This window comes from Sinocyclocheilus grahami, unplaced genomic scaffold (genome assembly GCF_001515645.1).
Source record: "Sinocyclocheilus grahami isolate Dianchi unplaced genomic scaffold, SAMN03320097.WGS_v1.1 scaffold99.1, whole genome shotgun sequence".
Classification (NCBI taxonomy): Eukaryota; Metazoa; Chordata; class Actinopteri; order Cypriniformes; family Cyprinidae; genus Sinocyclocheilus; species Sinocyclocheilus grahami.
The window spans coordinates 623,124-629,624 of record NW_015505278.1 but is presented as its reverse complement, the minus strand read 5'-3'; the positions used below and the strand labels follow the sequence as shown (position 1 = coordinate 629,624).

General features: G+C 39.8%; 1 protein-coding gene across 4 annotated transcripts in view; it reads left to right on the top strand.

Annotated features, from left to right (window-relative positions):
* LOC107588138 (phosphatidylinositol-binding clathrin assembly protein-like) overlaps positions 1 to 6,501 on the top strand; it is a 75,840-nt gene that overhangs the window by 31,062 nt on the left and 38,277 nt on the right. The gene's annotated exons all lie outside the window — the stretch shown is intronic.

Below are 6,501 nucleotides of genomic sequence, written 5' to 3'. Positions count from 1 at the left end.
ATATCCGTTTCGTCATGCCTAGAGCTGATCTGTGCTGGTCGCTGAGGGAATACATCAACTTCGTGCTGTGGATCGCCAGATCGGCTTTCACCGTGGACAAAGCGGAGTCCAGCCCAGGGTCGTCACATGTGGTTGCCGCTCATTCGTCGCATCCGCCGGGCGCGCCGTTCTCGACCCCGCCGCCTCAGCTCACTCTATCCCGGCCTCAGCATACGCTAAGCCGGGGCTTCAGCTCACTCTAGCTCGGCCTCAGCTCACTCAATCCCGGCCTCAGCACATGCTAAGCCGGGGCTTTCCCTCACGCTAGGCCGCTGTGTTTTTCGTTGTGAAAGAGAAACTGCTTTGTTTGGACTTCCAAAAGAGGACACGACTACAAATCAGTGGTTAAGTTGTATTTACAACACTGTTCCAGAACAGTTTAACCCAAATATCCAGATGTGTGCAGCACATTTTATGGAGGACTGTTTACTGATCCTGGGAGAGTAACGTTAGACTACAATGCCGGCAGTTCTGACTCACGTAAGTACGTTTTCATTTAAAGGATTTGCCACTGATGATTCAAATGCGACTTTTGGGCAGTGTAGCACTTGTTGTTTGTCATTTCTCCGATCACAAATGCAGACAAGAGTTTTATGTTTACGCTGCGCGATGCAATGCAATGCAATGCAACGCAACGCGTAAAAAGACAGTATAAGTCATTATATTCAGTAATTATGTCCCCACTGGATGCAACAAATGCCTCGTTTGTAATGGGTTTTAATGTTTTTGTCTTGTCGCTCCGGCCGAACACGGCTTTAACAGTATGTGAGGGGCGTAACAATTCCATATTCCGGCTCACGCTTGAGGTATTCGGCCAATCACAACGCATTGGATAGCTGGCCAATCACAGCACACCTTGCTATTTCAGACCGATGAGCTTTGTAAAAATCGGCGCGTTTCCAAAAGGCGGGGCATAGAGGAGAAACAATAATGTACAGTATGTGGAAAATATTTATTTATTTTTTTTAACTTTAAACCGCATAAACACATTTCATTACACCAAATACACAAAATAATGTTCTTTTTAGCAGCATCATATGACCCCTTTAAATTGTGCTGGTTTAACTTCTCTCAGGAATTAAAGCTCAAAAAACACCAACCAACAATAAATAATTTTGCTTCGGCAAAATGTGCGATTGGTTGATCTACTCACTGTTGTCTCATGCAGCTGTGTCTATAGAAAATCAGAATTAACTATATTTAGTGTAATAGATGTTTCTGGTCTTGTTATGCAGTGCATGTTAGTCCAAAGATGAAAAAAAAGGACTTCGTAAAAATCTAAATTTAAATAACTTTCACATCTGAAACGTCTTTCTTGATCAGCTGATGTCACATAGACCGCATGGGCTCCTGGATAATATTAATTAATAGCCAAATAGCTGTAGGCGTTGTTTCAGGCTATTGCTGTAATTAATGCAGCCTTTCTGAAATCTTGCTGATAGTTAACACAGAAGATTAATGTCAACACAAGACCACCAAAGAGTTTCAGCATTTAAATGTGTTTTTAATGAATCCATGTAAATGTCAGTCTTGAAAATGAGTTTTGCTCCGTGAGCGTGAACACGGGTGCTCGGTACGCACTCTGGGATTCTGATGTGTTTCTGAAGAACTACACAGAACAGCCTCTGATTCATACAGTACACTTCCAAATGCCGAAATAAGCTGCAATTCAGCCTTGCTGTGTGATGGTTTAAATTAATTTGTTGCTATTTATAAGACCAGAAAGTGCAATGTATAATCCATGGAGTTGTGTCAGTTGCAAGATCTTTCTTTGCTTCATAATTTCAAAGAACATGTAATTGGGAGTAAGAAATTGCTTCTGTTTTTCAGACTTCTTTTGTGTCTATTTAAGAAATCCGACTAAATCTGTCAAGTGACATGAAAAATGACTGTATTTTATAATATGCATGTACAGTATACATACAAACATTTATTTGAGTATCCTATAAAATTTGGAAATGCGTCTCAAATTCCACAGGAAAAACAAATGCCGTTCCATGTTGAGTTTAAGGCTTTTCCGACATAGCTGTGAAATGGGCTGTTTAACATTCTGGCCATGTGCTGACTCTGAGTTCAGGTCTCTACTGTGTGGGATCTGTTTGCATAATGGATGCTGTGTGTGAGAAATGTGCGCTAGGAAAGGTAATTATTACCTTTATGAAACATTCTCTCTCTCCCCTGATGACTTCTCCTTCTCTACCCTGCAAGCAGGAATGGCAAATCTGGGCAGAAAACAAACAGCTGCTGCTCAGCAATCAGTAATTCATAAGTAGGGACTTCAGTAATAAACTACATGTGGGAATTGGTGACTGTGACTCACCTTGTTGGATTAGACCATTGACTTTTTTTTTAGTGGCAGTGACATGAGTCTCCTACACACAGTTAATGGCTAATAGCTGTTCCTCACACTGGTGTGCTAGAGGGTAGTTTTTTATTTTATTGATTTATATTTACATTTTGTATTTACTGTTTTTTTGATGGTGAGATTTTAGGAGTGTGAAACATAGCACTACATCAGCTTTGTATAGTGGGTGAAGATTTTTATTTGGTCACGCATTTCTGTTTTTGCATTTTGGTACGGTCATTTTAGCTCTGAATCAGATGTCATGAAAAGAATGGGTTTTGTGTTTGAAAATAATCGCTTTCGAACAATGTGCCTCCTTTCGCTTCCTGTCATTATCTATTTGTGCTTGCCGTTTTTCTGTAAGCCTTTATTTTTTTCTAACCACCATAATTGCTCAGGCTGTATCCATAGAAACCTCAGAACATGCATGGATCGAGAGAGCGAAGACCAGCAGCCGGCACATTATCAGGGCATCATCATGCATCCTATTTACACATGTTCCCTGCAGGGTTAGTGCTCTTGCGCACCAACCGGCACACATACAGATTTCACATAGCAGTTCCAGTACTGTTTCTAGATCAGTTCCCGACTGCACAAACAAAATCAGTGGCTAAAACATGAGCAATCCCTGTTCCCAGATTGCTGATATCTTCCCTCAGCCTGAGCTGCTGTGTTAATAGAAGCTGCTCCCTTTGGGAAAGAAAGCTCCCTGCCAAAAAGCCTCCTGCCTTCATAATAAATGATGCTTCACTCCTGACACTACTTGAGGTTTGTTCTCACATTAATTATTTGCTAAGCAGAGAATGCCGAACCCTTCCTGGCCTATCAATCTATATTTGTCGGCCCTACTGCTGACATCCATTTTGAATAACCTCAGCTATGTAAAAAAAAGTCAGGGAGGTTGAGGCTTTCATGCAGAGGAGCAGGCAGGCGAATGTGGATTTGCAGACTCCACTGAATTAGTAATCCATATCAATCTACACTCTGGAATGGAGCAATATTCTCTGCAGTTTGGTACACACTGGCTCGGCCATGTGTTTTCCACAAGGTTTCTCTCCAAGGTTAAGCCACAGTACCAGAGAGAGCTAGCTCATGCTCTGCACAGCTGCCGTCCTGGGGATTTTCATCATGGTCTGAATTTGGTACGCCTCACTCCGCTTCTCGTCTGATCCCTAAGGATTTTAGGCTGGTATTTGAGGCACCGATGCAAATCAGAAGTATGTCAGTAGTTTTCTTTGAGAATGATTGGGAACACACCGTTAGATCAGGGATTTTTGATGACAAGGACCTCTAAATTTGAAAGGAATCCCCTTCCTAAAATATTAAAGGGATAGTTCACCCAAAAATGAAAATTAGCCCATGATTTACTCACCCTCAAGCCATTCTAGGTGTATATGAATTTCTTCTTTTAGACTGATCCAATCAGAGTTATATTAAAAACTGTCCTGGCTCTTCCGAGTAGGGTTGTGCCGATAGACGATAGTATCGTGTATCGACGATAGTCAGAGATATCAACGATAGCAGATGTCTTTGTCGATAGTCAAGATGATATTAGGCTCATTCTCCTATAAATGTATTAAATTATTATTATTATTAGGCGGCCTATTAAAATTTGGCTATTATTATCAAATTGCCCCGCTATTTCACTTCAGCACCGCATTTCACACTCGGGCAAATGAGGATTAGAGCCTGTAGCCGGTGAAGGAGTCTCCAACCACAAACACCGACGTACATCGTCTGCTGATATAAGGTATTTCATTGCATTTTAACAAGTAATCTGAACGGCCCATATACAGTGCACAGCATAAATGAGTACACCCCCTCTGAAACTTAACAAATTCAGCAATTACTCTTTGCTTAGAAGACATATTCCAGCAAGTCTGCTTGATCAGTTACCAAAGAAGAATGTTAAAATTATTCAAGAAAATAACATTTTCTTTTCAAAGTGATAAAATGTTGTTGCAAAAATGAGTATACCCCCCTGAAAGTTACTAAATAAAACAAAATTTGTTTTTTCTGGTGTAAGGTTAAGGCAAGTATTGATCAACAGGTATGTATGTTGAACCAAAACTGTTAAAGGTAAGTAATTTATTGATAAGTAAGTGTTATATGGCCCACTGAATCATACTCAGACTTAATGCTGACAACAATGAAACCACTTCAGAGCATAAAAGAGGACAATGGTACAAGAGGAATACCAAATTATTGTTTTAAGTGTGAAAATATAGCCAAAGTAACACAGAAATTCAAAAACAATGGACTTGTGAAAAGCCCCCTGAAATAATCAGGTCTTCACTTTAAGCTTTCATTTGCTGATGAGTGAGTTTCTGCTAGAAAAAGAGCAGGAGAAACACTGTGAAAGTGTCTTAGAGCTGGCAAAAGCTGTGAAAAGAATGACACTTTATCTCACAGAGTAAGATGCAGCATGCAGAAGTGACATGCATGGTTGTTTATCCACACCAGAACTACCGACTGTAGCCAAAGCACAATAAACTCATTTAGCTTTTTCCAAGGCCCATATTTACAAAATATAAACTTCTGGGAATCCATACTCTGGTCTCATGAGACCAATTCAATAATTTCGGATCTAACAGCATTCAAAATGTTCATTGGTGTTGCTAGAGGAGGAGTACAGAGAGAAGTGCCTGGTTCCCACAGTGGCATTCAGTGGTAGTAAAGCTCTTCTATAGGGATGTATGAGTGGTGAAGGTGTGAGGGAGTTGTGCTTTATCAATGCTGGCATGAATTCACACACTACTGTGTGATGTAATACAAAAACCTGAAACTGAAGATGCTACCCTCTTCTCATTCCCTGCACTGTTGGGCATTTTTTTAACATGACAATGAAGATATTCATTCTCCTGAGTTGAAAATCCTTCAGTGGACATGTATTTCACTCAATCTTAACACTCTTGAGCTGTTGTGAGAGATTCTGAAGAGACAAGCTGAGCAACACTCCCCATTAAAGACCAAGACATTTAAGGAGGTCGTCCTCCAGGAGTTAAACAGCACAGATGTGAAACATTTTTTCATGAACTTGTACACTCAGTGCCAAGAAGTGTCAGAGCAGTGTACTTAGAGTTATGGAGGACATATTAAGTTCTAGAATATTACACTTGGTTGAATTAAATCTAGGTTGTACTCAATTCTGCAATCCTTCATTTAAACAAAAATTGGCTAAGTTTCTTATTTTACAGATATTAATGGCATGTATTTCTGTTTTTATTAAGAATGTTTAATACATTTCAATTTTGCCATCTTTCTATGAATTATATTAGTGATCATTAAGAAAATACATCTTTTATATCTAATCAGAGGGGGTGTACTCATTTATGCTGTACACTGTATGTGCAATATTTTGAGTTTAATGCCACAGTTATGTTAGAACACATCTCATTCTTGTTTCTGTGGCGGCGCGTCCGGCTCATCATGGGGCGCGCGGTCCTGAGCGCTGTATGACTGATGTATCCGTTCAATTTAACTTCACTCCAAATATATGAACTTACCTGTTTTAAATACTTTTATATTTAACGTGTTCGTTTATGTCCAATATTTAGTGTTAAACTGTTGGTCTTTAAAATAAATCTACTTTTGATTTTCACCGTTGACTGCAGACCTGATAACTTCTGTGCACCGATGCGGTAAACTTTTCACAGGACGCGAGGTCCTAATAGCGATGTATGACTGTTGTATTCGAATATATACTGTATATATATATGAAATAGCTGTTTTAAATATTTTTATATTTAACATGTTAGTTTATCAGTATGTTTGAAAAGTATATTATTTCGATTATTGGTGCTTTCAGAGGCTCTCTCTCGTGCACCCGCGTGGTTTAAAACACCACATAGTTATGAAATAGCCTACGATAAGTACAGAGAGTGTCACTCTTGCCCCCACCCACCCATGCACCCACGCACACACGCTCGTGTATCGGCGATCTCACGGGCTGGCGATATGACGATTTGAAAAATTACTATATCGCCCGACACTACTTCGAAGCTTTATAATGGCAGTGGGCGGGTGTTTCTGTTCAACAGTTCAAAAGAATGAATGAATGATGCATTTATATAGCGCTTTATTGTGTATTGTTGTACACCCAAAGCGCTTTACAATCA